Raw genomic sequence first — 19,134 nt, forward strand, 5'->3', positions numbered from 1 at the left:
CCAATCTGGATTCCTTGTAATTCTTTGTTTTGTCTGATTGCCATGGCTAGGACCTCCAGTACCACGTTAAATAACAGTGGGGAGAGTGTGCATCCCTGTCTTGTTCCCAATCTCAGAGGAAAAGGTTTCAGACTCTCGCTGTTCAGTATGATGTTAGCTGCATGTTTATCATATATGGCCTTTATTATGTTGAGGTACTTGCCCTCTATGCCCATGTTGTTGAGAGTTTTTATCATGAATGGGTGTTGAATTTTGTCGAATGCTTTTTCAGCATCTATGGAGATGATCATGTCATTTTTGTCCTTCTTTTTGTTGATGTGGCAGATGATGTTGATGGATTTTCGAATGTTGTACCATCCTTGCATCCCTGGGATGAATCCCACTTGTTCATGGTGTATGATCCTCTTGATTTATTTTTGAATTCAGTTTGCTAAAATTTTGTTGAGTATTTTTGCAGCTAATTTCATCAGGGATATTGGTCTATAGTTTTCTTTTTTGGTGGGGTCTTTGCCTGGTTTTGGTATTAGGGTGATGTTGGCTTCATAGAATGAGTTTGGGAGTATTCCCTCCTCTTCTATTTTTTTTGGAAAACTTTAAGGAGAATGGGTGTTATGGCTTCTCTGTATGTCTGATAAATTTCCGAGGTAAATCCATCTGGCCGAGGGGTTTTGTTCTTGGGTAGTTTTTTGATTACTGATTCAATTTTGTTGCTGGTAATTGGTCTGTTTAGATTTTTTGTTTCTTTCTGAGTCAGTCTTGGAAGGTTGTATTTTTCTAAGAATTTGTCCATTTCTCCTAGGTTTTCCAGCTTGCTAGCATTTATCTTTCCATAGTATTCTCTACTAATTCTTTGTATTTCTGTGGGGTCAGTTGTGATATTTCCTTTCTCATTTCTGATTCTGTTGATGTGTGTTTACTCTCTTTTTCTCCTAATAAGTCTGGCTAGAGGCTTATCTGTTTTGTTTATTTTCTAGAAGAAACTGCTCTTGGTTTCATTGATTTTTTCTATTGTTTTTTTCTTCTCAATTTTATTTATTTCTTCTCTGATCTTTATTATGTCCCTCCTTCTGCTGACCTTAGGCCTCATTTGTTCTTCTTTTTCCAATTTCGATAATTGTGACATTAGACTATTCATTTGTGATTGTTCTTCCTTCTTTAAATATGCCTGGATTGCTATATACTTTCCTCTTAAGACTGCTTTTGCTGCGTCCCACAAAAGTTGGGGCTTTGTGTTGTTGTTGTCATTTGTTTCCATATATTGCTGGATCTCCATTTTAATTAGGTCATTGATCCACTGATTATTTAGGAACATGTTATTAAGCTGCCATGTGTTTGTGAGCCTTTTTGCTTTCTTTGTACAATTTATTTCTATACCATTGTGGTCTGAAAAGTTTGTTGGTAGGATTTCAGTCTTTTGGAATTTGCTGAGGTTCTTTTTGTGACCTATTATGTGGTCTATTCTGGAGAATTTTCCATGTGCACTTGAGAAGAATGTGTATCCTGTTGCTTTTGGGTGTAGAGTTCTATAGATGTCTATTAGGTCCATATGTTCTAGTGTGTTGTTCAGTGCCTCTGTGTCCTTACTTATTTTCTGTCTGGTGGATCTGTCCTTTGGGGTGAGTGGTGTGTTAAAGTCTCCCAGAATGAATGCATTACATTCTATTTCCTCCTTGAATTGTGTTAGTATTTGTTTCACATATATTGGTGCTCCTGTTTTGGGTGCATATATGTTTATAATGGTTATATCCTCTTGTTGGACTGAGCCTTTATCATTATGTAATGTCCTTCTTTATCTCTTGTTACTTTCTTTATTTTGAAGTCTATTTTGTCTGATACTAGTATTGCAACACCTGCTTTTTTCTCTCTGTTGTTTGCATGAAATATCTTTCTCCATCCCTTGACTTTTAATCTGTGCATGTCTTTGGGTTTGAAGTGAGTCTCTTGTAAGCAGCATATAGATGGGTCTTGCTTTTTTATCCATTCTCTTACTCTGTGTCTTTTGATTGGTGCATTCAGTCCATTTGCATTTAGAGTGATTATTGAAATATATGTATTTATTGCTATTGCAGGCTTTAGATTTGTGGTTAGCAAAGGTTCAAGGTTAGCTTGTTTACTACCTTACTGTCTGACCTCATTTGCTTATTGTGCTGTTATAAACCCTGTCAGATGGTTATTTCTTTCTCTTCTTATTCCTCCTCCTCCATTCTTGATATGTTGGGTGTTTTGTTCTGTGCTCTTTTTAGGAGTGCTCCCATCTAGGGCAGTCCCTCTAAGATACCCTGTAGAGGTGGTATGTGGGAGGCAAATTCCCTCAACTTTTGCTTGTCTAGGAATTGTTTAAACCCTCCTTCATATTTAAATGATAATCGTGCTGGATACAGTATCCTTGGTTCAAGGCCCTTCTGTTTCATTGCATTAAATATATCATTCCATTCTCTTCTGGCCTGTAAGGTTTCTGTTGAGAAGTCTGATGATAGCCTGATGGGTTTTCCTTTGTAGGTGACATTTTTTCTCTCTCTGACTGCCTTTAATACTCTGTCCTTGTCCTTGATCTTTGCCATTTTAATTATTATGTGTCTTGGTGTTGTCCTCTTTGGATCCTGTCTCTTGGGAGTTCTGTGTACCTTCGTAGTCTGAGCAACTATTTCCTCCCCGAGTTTAGGGAAGTTCTCAGCAATTATTTCTTCAAAGACACTTTCTATCCCTTTTTCTCTCTCTTCTTCTTCTGGTGCCCCTGTAATGCAGATATTGTTCCCTTTGCATTGGTCACACAGTTCTCTTAATATTGTTTCATTCCTGGAGATCCTTTTATCTCTCTCTGCATCAGCTTCTATGTGTTCCTGTTCTCTGGTTTCTATTCTATCAATGGCCTCTTACATCTTATCCATTCTGCTTGTAAATTCTTCCAGAGTTTGTTTCACTTCTGTAATCTCCCTCCAGATGTCTGCAATCTCCCTCTGGATGTCTGTAATCTCCCTCCAGACTTCATCCCTTAGCTCTTGCATATTTCTCTGCAGCTCTGTCAGCCTGTTTGTGATTTTTATTTTGAATTCTTTTTCAGGGAGACTGGTTACGTCTGCCTCTGCAGATCCTTTCTCAGGTGTTGTTTGAACTATCTTGTACTGTACCAATTTTTTTTGCCTTTTCATAGTGATAGCAATGGCTGTAGGCAGGTTGTGTGTGTGTCAGCTGGGAGAAGAAAGTCCTTTCCTGCTTGCTGGACGCCTTGCCCTTCTCTGCTGCCTGTGTTGTACACCACACTCCTGGAGCAGCCACCGGGTTAGTCCCCCAAGCTACTGTGGGCGGTGTGTCCATCAGAGCAGCGCAAGCCCTGCGTAGAGTGGCAGTCATGGCAGGTGTGCTCCTCCGTGCTAGAGGCGAACCTGCCGGGCAGCTCTGTCATAGCAGCAGCCTTTGGGTCTGGCCCAGGCAGCTGTGTCTTGGGTTGGGAGTCTGGTCGGCTGCTGGGAGCATGCCTGCTCCCTCTGGCTCTGCTGCAGGTGCGTGCGGGCCTCTACTGGGCTCCTCTGGCTTCCCTGCCACCGGTGCATGTGAGCCACCCCTGGGCTGTTCAGTTGTGCCACTGTGTGCTCGCACAAGCCTCTCCTGGTCTCTTCTGGTGCTGTTGGCTCATGGATCTGCTCTCAGTCCCTTCCATCACCACCCTCCCTGGCATGTGCTGCCACTCTTCCACTACTGGGCCAGTGTGTTAGGGTCCACGCCAGTTGGAGGAATGACTGGAAGGCTGCTTAGTGCTGTGAGGGGCTTCAGAGCTGCCTCCCTGGGGTTTAGGGTGCTTAAGTTTCCCTGTGATTCCCAGCTGCTGGCTAATTGTGCCAGGACAACTTCATCCAGCTATGGCGTCCCTGTCTCTTTAAGACTTGCAGAAAGCACTCGCTTTTCTTTTGTCTCAGGGCTGCCAGTTGCGGGAAACGGCCCACAGGTTTTGCTTTTCCGTTTCTCTAATATTCGGCACCCCGTGCACCTTGTGTCTGCATTCCGGGTGTGAATTTCTAGAGCTGGTTGTTTAGCAGTCCTGGGCTTTCACTCCCTCCCTGTTCTGACTCCTTTCTTCCCGCAAGGTTTTGGGGTGGGGGAGTGTTCGGGTCCCACCTGGATGCGGCTTCTATCTTACCCCCTTCGTGCGATGCTGAGTTCTTGCAGATGTACATGTATACTGGCTGTTGTACTGCATCCACTGGTGTCTCTTTTAGGAATAGTTGTATTTATTGTATTTTCATAAATATATATGTTTTGGGGAGAAGATTTCCTCTGAACTACTCATGCTGCTATCTTTCTGTAATCCTCCTCATGGATCCTTTTTTCTCCTCCACATCCCATCTCAACATAATAGTTTCCCTATAGCAAATATTTATTATCTGTTTGTAATTTCTTTCTCCCTCTTTCCTGCATTCTGGATGGTTGACATGAGGCCAGAAGTTCAGGAGCCATAACTGCAGTCCAGGGCCTTCTTTCTTTCCTGCTCCAGCAGAAGAAAAACTCTTAACAAGTTTTTAAGTACACAAGTTCATACTGTTAACTATAAGCACTATATTATACAATAGATTTTTGGAGCTTTTTCATTATATATAACTGTAATTTTATATCCATTGAACAACTCTTCCCATCCCTGGGAAACCACCATTTTATTCTCCACTCTGTGAGTTTGAGTATTTTAAATACCTCAAGTGATTGGAATCACGCAGTATTTGTCATTCTGTGACTTACTTATTTCACTTAGCATAATGTCTTCCAGGCCTATTCATGTTTCTTCTTTTTAAAGGGTAAACAATATTCTGTTGTATATATACATCATATTTTCTTTATCCATTTTTATGTCAATGAATATTTGGGTTGTTTCTGAATCTTGGCCTTTGTGAATAATGCACAATAACAATGGGAGTGGAGATACCTCTTTGAGAATTGATTTCAATTATTTTGCATGCACACCTAGGAGATATTCCTGGATCTTACCACTCAATAGAAAAAAATAACCTGATTAAAAATTAGGCAAAAGACTTGAATAGACATTTCTCCAAAGAAAGTATACATATTGCCAACAGGTATATGAAAAGGTGCTGAATATCACTAATCATCAGAAAAATGCAAATCAAAATCATGATGACCTATCACCTCACACCAATTAGGATGACTATTAAAAAAATACCACAAAGATAACAATTGTTGGTGAGGATGTGGAGAAATTGGAACTCTAGTTTACTGTTGGTGGGTAAGTGCATATTATTTTATGCAATAGCTTCTAAAGTCCTTTAAGATAATAAAGGAAAAAATGCACTAATAATGCATATTATAGTTGCATAATTGCCTTACTGGTGCTTTTTGTTCTTGTGGATTTGATTTATCATCTAGGGTCCATTGCTTTCAGCTTTAAGAACTTCCTTTAGTGTTTCTTGTATGGTGGTGGGCCTTATAGCAATGAATTCTCTCAACTTTTGCTTTTCTGGTTAAGTCTTTATTTCCTCTTCATTTCTGAACAATAGTCTTGCTGGATATAGGATTATTGGTGGACAGTTTTTTTTTTTTCTTTGAGCACTTTGAATATGTTATCCTACTGCCTTCTGGCCTTCATTGTTTCTGCTGAGAAGTCAGCTGTTAATCTTACTGGGGTTCTCTCATAAATAAAGGTTTTTCTCCTGCTGATTTCAATATTTTGATATTCAGCATTTTTTGCTATTATGTATCTGTTTATGGGTCTCTGCATTTATATCACATGAGGTTTGTTGAGTTCCTTGGATGTGTAGATTGTGGTTTTTATTTCCAGTCAATTTGAATTTTCAGTCACTCTTTCTTCAATTTTTTTCTTCTCACTCTCTCCTCTCCTTCTTATACTCCCATTATGCATATGTTGGTCAGTTGACAGTGCTGCACACTTCTCTGAGACTGTTCATTTTTCACTCTCTGTTGCTTCAGCATGCACAGTCTCTATCGATATCTTCAAGTTTGTTAATTATTTTTATTGTCTGTTTGAATCTACTATTAAGCATCCATAATGATTTTTAAAATTTTTAGCTATTATACTTTTCAACCTCAAATTTTCCATTTGGTTAAGAAATTCCATCTTGTTATTGATATTCTCTATATAATGCAACATTATCACCATATCTTCCTTTACTTATTTAGTCAAGTTTTAGTTTAGTCCTGTGAATATATTTATAATGGCTATTTTGAAATCCTTTCAGTTAAATTACATATCTGGTCACTCTCATAGGCAGTTTTTGTGGCCTGTTTTTTCCACAGTGTATAGGTCATATTTTCCTGTTTCTTTGCATGTCTCATAATTTTTGTTGGAAACTGGACATTTTAGGTAATATATTTTAACAACTCTGGGCACTACTCCTTCCTCCCTGACTTGTTTTTATTATTTGTTTCTTTATTTGTTTAGAGATTGTCTGAATTGTTTTAGTGAAGTCTATTTCCTCCTCCAGCAGCCACAGTGGTAAGTCTCTGATTTTGCTCTCCAGTGGAACACAGTTTTGTATATGCCACAGTCATCTTTGGATAACAGCAGTACTGGCAGAGTTCTCATCCATTCTTTCCCTAACTACATCCAGCTGTTAGGCTCCTATTGTTTACAATAATGCCTGGGGCATAAATACAAAGTAGTCTAATCAAACTATGGCATCTTTGTAGGAACAGTTTCTGAAGTCAGTGACATTTTTTTGACCCCACGAGGTCTCCTCCTAGCTGTCTTAATCCCAGTTGTCTTCTGCGTACTTGTCAGCCTATGTTTCTAGTCTGTATCTTCATTAGATATAACAATTTCCTCCAAGTTCCCTTTATCACAATCCCCACAGTTTTTGAGAAGGCTCTTAGGTTTAAACATCTGTACACTCTGTTGCAAATGATGTCAGTTCCTTTGGGAAAAGATTGGGAGCTATCTGTTTCACAACCTTCTTCTGCTTCTTTCCACTCATTTCCAGCAAAAATCTCTGATCCAGGACTCTGAAGCTGTTAATGGGGGAAATGGCAAGTTTCTCTTTGAGTAACACACTCACTCTAGGAGCTGAGTGCTCAGTAGAGGGGTGTCTATAGTCTGAGATCCTGTCAGCTTACTTCCTTTGATGTCAGGGGAAGGGCTATTGAATACCCAGTATTCTTAGTGTGCCATGCCCAAGGTATATCTTCTATTTCATGAGTGGGTGATGGAAAGAAGAAGGAAGCCCCCACCTCTTTACTACAGTTTCCCAGAACTTAGCCTTAACAGCAGGCAGCTGTGGACAGGATATGAAATGAAAATTTGTCTTCCTCCTGGAGAAGAATGATCTCCAGTTGGGAGCTGGGTGTAAGGGACTACTGTATTATCAGCTGCAGTAGTCTGAAGTGTCTGCTTTGACAAGCTGTGAAATAGGGGAGAGAGAGGGACTGGTCTTGATTCACATACTACAGACTCCTGCCTTTCCTTCCTATTTTTTGTAGATTTTCTTAAGTAGATGTTTCTTCACTTGATGTTTGCCTTAGAAACATTTCTAGAGTCTTAAATTAAAAGAATAAATAACAATTTTCACCAATTTAACTTGGGAGCATGTTAGCAGAGCTTCTTATGCTGTCATTGAAGAAGATAATCTTTCAGAGCTCTGCCTTTAAACCACTTATTTTCCTTCTGTCTATATCTACTCCCTTGATCTCATTCAATTTCATGGCTTTAAGTATAAACTATACACTGATGACTCAAATTTACATCTCCTGCAAGAGCCTTTCCTACTCTTAATTTGCATCATATATCCAACTTCCTTGTTAACATCTCCACTTGTATATCTAATAGGCATTGCAAACTTAACATGTCCAAAATTCAACTTTTGATCCATGCTTCATCCTAAAATTTCTATATCCACAGTACTGTCTATCTTGGTAAATACAAATTCTAATTTCTCTGTTCCTCTGGACAGAAATCTTGAAGTAGTCCTTGTCTCTTTTCTTTCTCTCCCACCCCACATCCAGTCTGCTGGCAAAAACTGTAGGCATTATCTTTAAAATATTTCAAGATTTGCACACTTCTCACACCCTCTAGCCTTATCCAAGATTCCATTATCTCTCTTCGAATTATTTCAATAACTTCCTAACTGGTCTCCTTACACCTACACTCCATATGGGTCTTCTCCCTTCTATCTCTTAACATGCCAGACTGATCCTGTTAAAACCCAAATCATATCACATCACTCATCTGTTTAAATTGCCTGAGGTATTCTCATCACAGAGAAAAAGTTAACACTCACAATGGACTAAAGTGCTCGATAAAATCTGCACACATCCTGCCCAGTTTACTATGACCTCATCTAATATTACTGAGTCCCCTCACTTTGCTCCATCCTTACTCTGCTCTTTAACACATGAACCTCACTTCCATATCAGAACCTTTGCACTTATTTCATCTGCTAGGAACAGTTCTCTCAGCTATCTTCAAAGATTGCTTCCTTTCCTACTTCAGGTCTTTGTTCTTATGTGGTCTTCTCAATCACAGCTTTTCTGACCACCTCATTTAAAATTGCTGTCCTCTGTCATTACTCCTATTCCCTTCCAGGCTCCCAATATCTAACATAATACATATTTCACTTATACATTTTGTATAATATCTGTCTCCCTGCCAATAGACCATAATCTTCATGAGAATAGGGGTATTTTTCTGTTTTGTTCACCACCCAATAACAAACAAGATTGTCTGGCACAAAATTGGTTCTTAATAAATATTTATTGAATGAATGAACAGAGTTCAATGGAGGGAGGGAACATAAGGACACTTTCTTGGATGGGGCAATTATGCATAAAAAGTAAAGGCTTGAGAAGTTTTAATTTGTCTCACAAATTGGTTACAAACTAGCTTTGGGTATTGCTATGAACTGAATATGTCTCCCCAAAATTCATATATTGAAGTCCTTATCCCCAAAGTGATGGTATTTGGAGGTGGGGATATTAGGAAGTAATTACATCATGAGGGTGGAGCCCATTAAATAGGATTAGTGCCCTTATATGAAGAGAGAGAGAGAGAGAGGGAGAGGGAGAGAGAGAGCGAGCGAGAGAGAGAGAGAGAGAGAGAGAGAGAGCGATCATCCTGTCATGTGAGAAAACAGCAAGAAGGCAGATATCTGCAAACTAGTAAGAGGGTTCCCACCAGAACTGAGCCATGATAGCTCCATGATCTAGGACTTTTGGCCTTTATAACTTTAAGAAATGAATTTCTGTTTCTTAAGCCAGTCTAGGGTATCTTGTTAGCAGCCCAAACTGACTGACAAAGGTAGGCATATATATGAGTTCAGATGTGCCTCAGTACCCAGTATTGCTTCCCACCCTCCACTCATCATCCAGTCAAATCAGTAGGTATTTGATCTGTAAATCACTTGACTTGGACCATGATGATGCTTCCCAGTGGCCATGGGTAGTTCCCTCTTGCCAGGTCTAGACAAATTGACAAATTGGTGGATTTCCAGTCCTCTCCACATTTTGTCAACTGTTGTAGTCACATGACTTTTAATGTATCAATTTATGTATGTGTGCGTGTGTGTGTGTGTGTGTGTATGTATTTAAAGGGGAAAGGACAAAGGTGGTGGGGGTGGTACTACTTGGAATATGATTGTTCTCTGCCTGGAATCAGAGCTATAGGTGAACCCATAATTACATTGCTCAAATTTCACTATCCCATTCAGGGATCTTCTACAGACATGCCATTGTGCGACTATCTTATTAATAGACTAGAATGTCAGATTTGCAAGGGACCCTGAAACTCTATTTCCATATTTAATGAGTGAATGAAGAATCTCTCTCTGAGTCCCAGAGAGGGGGATAAATTTTCCAATGTTCTTATACATAGAAAATAGGAGAAACTGAAATCTTTGCTTCTTGCCTCCTAGTTTGATGCTCTTTCAAGTACTAGACACTGAATTATTTCTTGTGGGGTGCTCCAGTTGCAGAGAAATTTTAAAATCAACAGAAATATTTTAACAGAAGCCAAATGAAATATAATACATGGTATCAGAATATTTCATCTCAGCAATAATTAAGGGATGTGTCAGGCCTTTGGCAAGCAGGTGCGTATTAGTTCATAGTCCTCTAACTTCCTTTTAACAAATCAAAGCCAGAACACATTCAATTTATCTTGTCAGTCCAATTCACTGACAACTAGGTCTAATACTGCAATTTGCAAAGTAGGAGTTTAATAAACTGCAACACTGCCTCTTTCCTTTTGATTTTTTGACACTTTGAAGCATCCGGTTCATAAAAGCACTTTGATAGTGGGACTATTTGGCATTATGTTTCTGTCACAGGTTGGGTACTTTTAGAAATGACTCCGAGGTAAAGATCTGTATGCAGGAAGTTTGATAGGGAGTGCTCTTGAGTACACTTGAGAAGGAATAAAAGAAGCAGGGTTGTATAGTTAGAAGTTGTAACAAAGGACTCAGCCAAATTTATGTGGAGCTCTGGTGTTGGGATGGCCTTCCAGAGATTTTTCAAAATGAAACAAGGAAGTTGGGTCTTTGTATCCTTACGTGGGGCTGCTAATGGATTCAGGCTGTCCTAGAGAGGAGAAGGGGGTGTAGCATTGAGTGGTAGAGATTCTTCAGCATAGGACAGTTCCTGAAGAGGGAATAAGTTGTAAACCTTGGTAGGCAACATTCCAGGAAACTGTAGGAATGAGTGTGTTATCCTTCATGGGGATAAAGGTGGCGCACCACAGTATTCACTACATTTTCCTTCCTTCAGATTCTTTTAGTTCTCTCCCATTCCCCACCACTGACATTATCAAATGGTTTCTTTCACTCATTCCTTGTCTTACTCTTTGCATTATTAGGTCTGTAGCAGGGTTCAGCAAAACTGCATTCTCTTTATTTTTGAATTTGAAATATGGCTTTTGTTGGTTACTTAAGTTCTGCAGGCAGGAAGAAGAGAGACTGAATAGCAGTCAGAAGCTAGAAACCATAACACCTCAGTTCTTTTTTGTTTGCAAGCATTTATCAAATATAAGTTATAATTACAATACTATCTTAGACACATATATGATCAAGCATCTTGGAATTTCAAAATATAAAATGTAATGACACTGCACCTGGGTTATTCAGAGAGATTTTAACAAATTAACACACAAAGCTACTGGTTCCCCAATAGTGTACTTTCAAAGTAATTACAAATGATAATTTATTACTTAGGTAATGGCAGTTAACTGTTTTGGTATGCCAGTCTTTGGATTAATAATAAAATCACAAGATATTAATAAAAATACCACATTAAGTAAACAATTGCCACTATATTAAATGTAAGTAATCAGGGGTAAAATACTTGAAGTACCTAAAGTCAGAATTCAGATTTGATTCTGGGTCTGGTGCCCTGTGTATTTCATCTCTTCCCACTATATCACAATGACTGTTCCCCACCTACTTGGCAATTTAGAAGAGCTTGCATGAAAATATATTCCCCACCACACCTTTATTTATTTATTTGTTTGTTTGTTTATTATTTTGGTATCACTAATATAAAATCACATGAGCAACATTGTGGTTACTAGATATCCCCCATTATCAAGTCCTCACCACATACCCCATTACAGTTACCGTCCATCAGCAATAGTAAGAAGCTACAGAGTCACTACTTGTCTTCTTTGGGCTATACTGCCTTCCCCGTACCCCACTGCTATGTAATATATGCTAATTGTAATGCCCCTTATTCCCCTACTCCCTCTCTTCCCACCCACTCTCCACAGTCCCTTTCCTTCGGGAAACTGTTAGTCCCTTCTTGGGTTCTGTGAGTCTGCTGCTGTTTTGTTCCTTCAGTTTTTGCTTTGTTCTTATGCTTCACATATGAGTAAAATCATTTGATACTTGTCTTTCTCCACCTGGCTTATTTCACTGAGCACAATACCTCTAGCTCCATCCATCATGTTGCAAATGGTAGGATTTGTTTTCTTCTTATGGCTGAATAATAATTCCATTGTGTATATGTACCACATCTTCTTTATCCATTCATGTACTGATGGACACTTAGGCTGATTCCATGTCTTGGGCATGGTAAATAGTGCTGCAATAAACACAGGAGTGCATATGTCCTTTTGAATCTAGGATACGGTATTCTTAGGGTAAATTCCTAGGAGTGGAATTGCTGGGTCAAATGGTATTTCTGTTTTTAGTTTCTTGAGGAACCTCCATACTGCTTTCCACAATGATTGGACTAGTTTACATTCCCACCAGTAGTGTAGGAGGGATCACCTTTTTCTGCACCCTGCCAGCATCTGTTCTTCTTAGCCTTTACGATGTTGGCCATCCTAACTGGGGTGAGGTCATATCTTATTGTGGTTTTAATTTGCATTTCCCTAATAATTAGTGAAGTGAAGCATCTTTTCATGTGCCTTTTGGCATCTGAATTTCTTCTATAGAGAAATGTCTCTTCATATCCTCCACCTATTATTTTTTGGTATCATTAATCTGCAATTACATGAGTGACATTATGGTTACTAGACTCCACCCCTCATCAAGTCCCCATTACAGTCACTGTCCATCAGCATAGTAAGATGCTATAGAATCACTACTTCTCTTCTCTGTGTTGTACAGCCCTCCTTGTGCCCCCCCTATATTATGTCTGCTAATCATAATACCCTTTACACCCCTTCTCCCTCCCTTCCCAACCATCCTCCAAGTCCCTTTCCCTTTGGTAACTGTTAGTCCATTCTTGGGTTCTGTGAGTCTGCAGCTGTTTAATTCCTTCAGTATTTTTCTTTGTTCTTATACTCCATGTATAAGTGAAATCATTTGATACTTGTTTTTTTCTGCCTGGCTTATTTCACTAAGCATAATACACTGTAGCTCATCCACATTGTTGCAAATGGTAGGATTTGTTTTCTTCTTATGGCTGAGTAATATTCCATTGTGTATATGTACCACGTCTTCTTTATCCATTCATCTACTGATGGACACTTACGTTGCTTCCATTCCTTGGCTATTGTAAATAGTGCTGCGATAAATATAGGTGTCCATATGTCTTTTTAAAACTGGGCTGCTGCATTCTTACGGTAAATTCTGAGCAGTGGAATTCCTGGGTCAAATGGCATTTCTATTTTTAGTTTTTTGAGGAACCTCCATACAGCTTTCCACAATGGTTGAACTAATTTACAGTTCCACCTGCAGAGTAGGAGCTTTCCCCTTTCTTCACATCCTCACCAACATTTGTTGCTGTTTGTCTTTTGGATGGTGGACACCCTTACTGGTGTGAAGTGATATCTCATTGTGGTTTTAATTTGCATTTATCTGATGACTAGCAATGTGGAGCATCTTTTCATGTGCCTGCTGGCCATCTGAATTTCTTCTTTAGGGAAGTGTCTGTTCAGATCCTGTGCCCATTTTTTATTGGATCATTTGCTTTTTGTTGTTGAGGTGCATGAGCTCGTTATATATTTTAGATGTCAATCCTTTATTGGATATGGAATTTATGAATATATTCTCCCATACTGTAGGATATCTTTTTTCTATTGATGATGTCCTTTGCTGTATAGAAGCTTTCTAGCTTGATATAGTCCCACTTGTTCATCTTTGCTTTTGTTTTCCTTCCCTGAGGGGGTGTGTTCATGAAGAAGTTGCTCATGTTTATGTCCAAGAGATTTTTGTCTATATGTTTTTCTAAGAGTTTTATGGTAAGATGTTATATTCAGGTCTTTGATCCATTTCAAATTTACTTTTGTGTATGGAGATAGACAGTAATCCAGTTTCATTCTCTTACATGTAGCTGTCCAGTATTGCCAACACCATCTGTTGAAGAGACTGTCATTTCCCCATTGTATGTCCATGGCTCCTTTATTGTATATTACTTGACCATATATGCTTGGGTTAATATGTGGACTCTCTATTCTGTTCCACTGGTCTATGGGTCTGTTCTTGTGCCAGTACCAAATCATCTTGATTAATGTGGCCTTGTAGTAAAGCTTGATGTTGGGAAGCAAGATCCCCCCTGCTTTATTCTTCCTTCTCAGGATTGCTTTGGCTATTTGGGGTCTTTTGTGGTTCCATATGAATTTTAGCACTATTTGTTCCAGTTCATTGAAGAATGCTGTTGGTATTTTGATAGGGATTGCATTGAATATGTAGATTGCCATAGGCATGATGTCCATTTTGACAATATTAATTCTTCCTACCCAAGAGCATGGGATGAATTTCCATTTGTTAGTGTCCTCTTTAATTTCTGTTGGGAGTGTCTTGTAGTTTTCAGGGTATAGGTCTTACACTTCCTTGGTTAGGTGTATTCCCAGGTATTTAATTCTTTTTCATGCAGTTGTGAATGGAATTGTTTTCCTCATTTATCTTTCTGCTAGTTCATCATTAGTGTATAGGAAAGCCACATATTTCTGTGTATTAATTTTGTATCTTGCAACTTTGCTGAATTTAGATGTTTGTTCTAACAGTCTTGGAGTAGAGTCTTTAGGGTTTATAAGTACAATATCATGTCCTCTGCAAATAGTTTTAGTTTCACTTCCTCTTTACCAATCTGGATGCCTTGTATTTCTTTGTTTTGTCTGATTGCCGTGGCTAGGACCTCCAGTACTATGTTGAATAACAGCGGGGAGAGTGGGCTTTCAGCTTCTCACTGTTAAGTATGATGTTGACCTTGGGTTTGTCATATATGACCTTTATTATGTTGAGATACTTGCCCTCTGTACCCATTTTGTTGAGAGTTTTTATCATGAGTGGATGTTGAATTTTGTCCAATGCTTTTTCAGCATCTATGGAGATGATCATGTGGTTTTTGTCCTTCTTTTCATTGATGTGGTAGATGATATTGATGGATTTTAGAATGCTGTACCATCCTTGCATCCCTGGGATGAATACCACTTGGCTATGGTATATGATCCTCTTGATGTATTTTTGAATTCAGTTTCCTGATATTTTGTTGAGTATTTTTCCATCTATGATCATCAGGGATATTGGTGTGTAATTTGCTTTTTTGGTGGGGTCTTTGCCTGGTTTTGATATTAGAGTGATGCTGGCTTCATTGAATGACATTGGAAGTATTCCCTCCTCTTCTATTTTTTGGAATTCTTTAAGGAGAATGGGTATTATATCTTCTCTGTGTGTCTGATAAAATGCAGCAGTGAATCCATGTGGTTTGGGAGTTTTGTTCTTGGGTAGTTTTTTGGTTACTTATTCAATTTTGTTGCTGATAATTGGTCTGTTTAGATTTTCTGTTTCTTACTTGGTCAGTGTTGGAAGGTTGTATTTTCTAGGAAGTTGTCCATTTCTTCAAGGTTTTCCAGGTTGTTAGAATATAGATTTTCATAGTATTCTCTAATAATTCTTTGTATTTCTGTGGGGTCCTTTGTGATTTTTTTCCTTTCTCATTTCTGACTCTGTTTATGTGTGTAGATTCTCTTTTTCTCTTATTAAGTCTGCCTAGGGCCTTATCTATTTTGCTTATTTTCTCAAAGAACCAGCTCTTGGTTTCATTGGCTTTTTCTATTGTTTCATTCTTCTCAGTTTTATTTATTTCTTCCTTGATCTTTATTATGTCCCTACTTCTGCTGACTTTGGTCCTCATTTGTTCTTCTTTTTCCAATTTCAATAATTGTGAATTTAGACTATTCATTTGGGATTGTTCTTCCTTCTTTATGTAAGCATGGATTGCAATATAGTTTCCTCTTAGAACTGCTTTTGCTGTGTCCCACAGTAATTGGGGCTTTGTGTTGTTGCTGTCATTTGTCTCCATATATTGCTTTTCTCTGCTTTAATTTGGTTATTGATCCCTTGATTATTTAGGAGCATGTTGTTAAGCCTCCATGTGTTTGTGAGTCTTTTTGTTTTCTTTGTACAATTTTTTTCTAGTTTTATACCTTTGTGATCTGAGAAGTTGGTTAGTAGAATTTCAATCTTTTTGTATTTACTGAGGTTCTTCTGTGGCCTAATATGTGGTCTATTCTGGAGAATATTCCATGTGCACTTGAGAATAATGTGTATCCTGCTGCTTTTGGGTGTAGAGTTCTGCAGATGTCTTTTAGGTCCATCTATTCTAGTGTGTTGTTCAGTGCCTCTGTGTCCTCACTTATTTTCTGTCTGGTGGATCTGTCCTTTGGAGTGAATGGTGTGTTGAAGTCTCCTCAAATGAATGCATTGCATTCTATTTCCTCCTTGAATTCTGTTGGTATTTGTTTCACATATGTTGGTGCTCCTGTGTTGGGTGCATATATATTTATAATGGTTATATCTTCTTGTTGGACAGCCTACTTCATTATTATGTAATGTCCTTCTTTATGTCTTGTTACTTTCTTTGTTTTGAAGTCTATTTTGTCTAATATAAGTTCTGTAACCCCTGCATTTTTGTCCCCATTGTTTGCTTGAAATATCTTTTTCCATCCCCTCACTTTTAGTTTGTGTATATCTTTGGGTTTGAGCTCATTCTCTTTTAAGCAGCATGTAGATGGATCTTGCTTTTTATCCATTCTATTCCTATGTGTCTTTTGATTGGTGCAGTCTGTTTACATTTAGGGTTTTTATCGAGAGATATGTACTTGTTGCCATTGCATGCTTTGGATTTGTGGTTACCAGAGGTTCAAGTGTAACTTCTTTAGTATCTAACTGTCTAACTTAACTCTCCTATTAAGCTATTATAAACAGAGTCTGATGATTCTTTAGTTCTCTCCCTTCTTATTCCTCCTCCTCCATTCTTTATATGTTCGGTATTTTATTTTGTGCTCTTTTTTATTTCTTTTGACTGCTTTTGTGGGTAGTTGATTTTACTTTTTGCCTCTAGTTACTATTTGGTTGGTCTGCTTTCTTTGCTGTGATTTTATTTTCTCTGGTGACATCTATTTAACTTTAGGACTGCTTCCATGTCAAGCAGTCCCTCTAGAATAGCCTGTAGAGGTGGTTTGTGGGAGACCAATTCCCTCAACTTTTGCTTGTCTGGAAATTGTTTAATCCCTCCATCAAATTTAAATGATAATCATGCTGGATACAGTATTCTTGATTCAAGCCCCTTCTCTTTTATTGCATTAAATATATTATGCCATTCTCTTCTGGCCTGTAGGGTTTCTGTTGAGATGTCTGATGATAGTCTGATGGGTTTTCCTTTGTAGGTAATCTTTTTTCTCTCGCTGGCTGCCTTTAATTCTCTGTCCTCATCTTTGATCTTTGCCATTTTAATTATTATATGCCCTGGTGTTGTCCTTTTTGAGTCCCTTGTGTTGGGATATATGTGGGCTCCATGGTCTGAGAGATTATTTCCTTCCCATGCTTGGGGAAGTTTTTAGCAATTATTTCTTCAAAGACACTTTCTATCCCTTTTTCTCTCTCTTCTTCTTCTGGTTCCCCTATAATGTGAATATTTTTCTACTTGGATTGGTCACACATTTCTCTTAATATCCTTTCATTCCTGGAGATCCTTTTATCTCTCTGGGTCTCAGCTTCTCTGTATTCCTGTTCTCTGATGTCTGTTTCATTAACAGTATCTGCCACCTCATCAAGTCTGCTTTTAAGCCCTTCTATTGATTGTTTCAGTTCTTTTATATCCCTCCAGACTTCATCCCTTAGCTCTTGCATATTTCTCTGCAGATCCATCATCATGGCTATGACTTTTATTTTGAATTATTTTTCAGGAAGATTGGTTATATCTATCTCACCAGGCACTCTCTCTGGAGTTGTCTGAGTGATTTCTGACTGGACCAGATTCTTCTGTCTTTTCATGGCTGTAGAAGTGGTTGCAGTCTGTTGGCATGTATGTCAGCTGGGAGAACAATGTCCCTTCCTGATTGTTGGTTGCCTTGCCCTTCTCTGCTTCCTGCACCAGTTACCTGCACACCAGGAGCAGACTCTGGGACAATCTCCTGAGCTGTTGTGGGTGGGGCCACGCTCTGGCTTGCCTAGAGTGCAGTGGGGTTCACATCCACACCGGGTGTATTCTCCAGCAAAAACAGCACCCCTTTGTGCCTTCTGAACTTTTCTCTGGCTTGCGCTGCCTTTGCCATTTACCCTCACACTAGAAGCAGACTCTGGGAGGTCTCCTGAGCTGCCATGGGCAGTGCCTCCCTCATGCTAGCCTAGAGCACTGTGGGGGTCACACCAGATGTGTACTTCTGTGAGAACGATGCCCCTTAGTGCCTTCTGGACTTTGCTTCGGCTTCTTCTGCCTTTCCCACTTAGCTACACACTGGGAGGAGACTGTGTGGTTGCTGTGGGTGGGACCGCTTTCTGGCTGCTCTGCAGCTGTGGCAGTTCAGCCGGTTTGCTTGTAGCACCAGCCAGGCGGAACAAGTATTGGGCTGCTTATCACTGTGAGGGGCTTTGGGCTGCTTTGCCCCACAGGGGGTTAGGGGACTTGAAGTTCCTCAAGATTCCCAGCCTGCTGGGCTGAGTGTGCTGGAATAATTTTGTTCAGCTGTTGAGCCCTTGTCCCTTTAAGACTTTGGAAAAGCACCCACTTTTCTTTTGTACCAAGGGAACCGGCTGTGGGGACCTGGTCGCAGTCTCTGTCTGAGACCCTACCCTTCCATTTCTCTAATATCCAGCACACCATGCAATGTGTGTCTGTGTTCCTGGTGCAGATTATTAGGGCTGGTTATTTAGCAGTCCTGTGCTTCCACTCCCTCCCCACTCCAACTCTTTTCCTCCTGCTGGTGAGCTGGGGTTAGGGAAGTGCTCAGGTCCCACCAGGTCACGGCTTTGTATCTTACTTCCTTCATGAGATGCTGAGTTCGCACATATGTAGAAGTAACCTGGCTGTTGTAATGTATCTTCTGTTCTCTCTTTTAGGAATAGTTGTATTTGTTGTATTTTCAAAAATATATACAGTTTTGGGAGGAGATTTCCGCCACCCTACTCACACCACCATCTTGAGCTGGAAGAGTCTCCTCCACCCATTTTTTAATAGGGTTATTTGCTTTTTGGGTGTTGAGGCATGTGACTTCTTTATATATTTTGGGTGTTATCCCCTTCACCTCGGTTCTTTTTAACATTTTTTATTGTGGTAAGAACATTTAACATAAAATATATCCTCTTAGGAAATTTGAAGTGCACATTATTGTTGACTATATGTATGATGTTGTACAGCAGATCTCTAAAACTTATTCATCTTACTTAACTGAAATTTTATGCCTGTTAATTATTATCTCTTCATTTCCCCTTTCCCCCTTCCACAGCCTATGGTAACCACCATTCC

Source organism: Manis javanica, chromosome X, assembly GCF_040802235.1.
Source record: "Manis javanica isolate MJ-LG chromosome X, MJ_LKY, whole genome shotgun sequence".
NCBI lineage: Eukaryota > Metazoa > Chordata > Mammalia > Pholidota > Manidae > Manis > Manis javanica.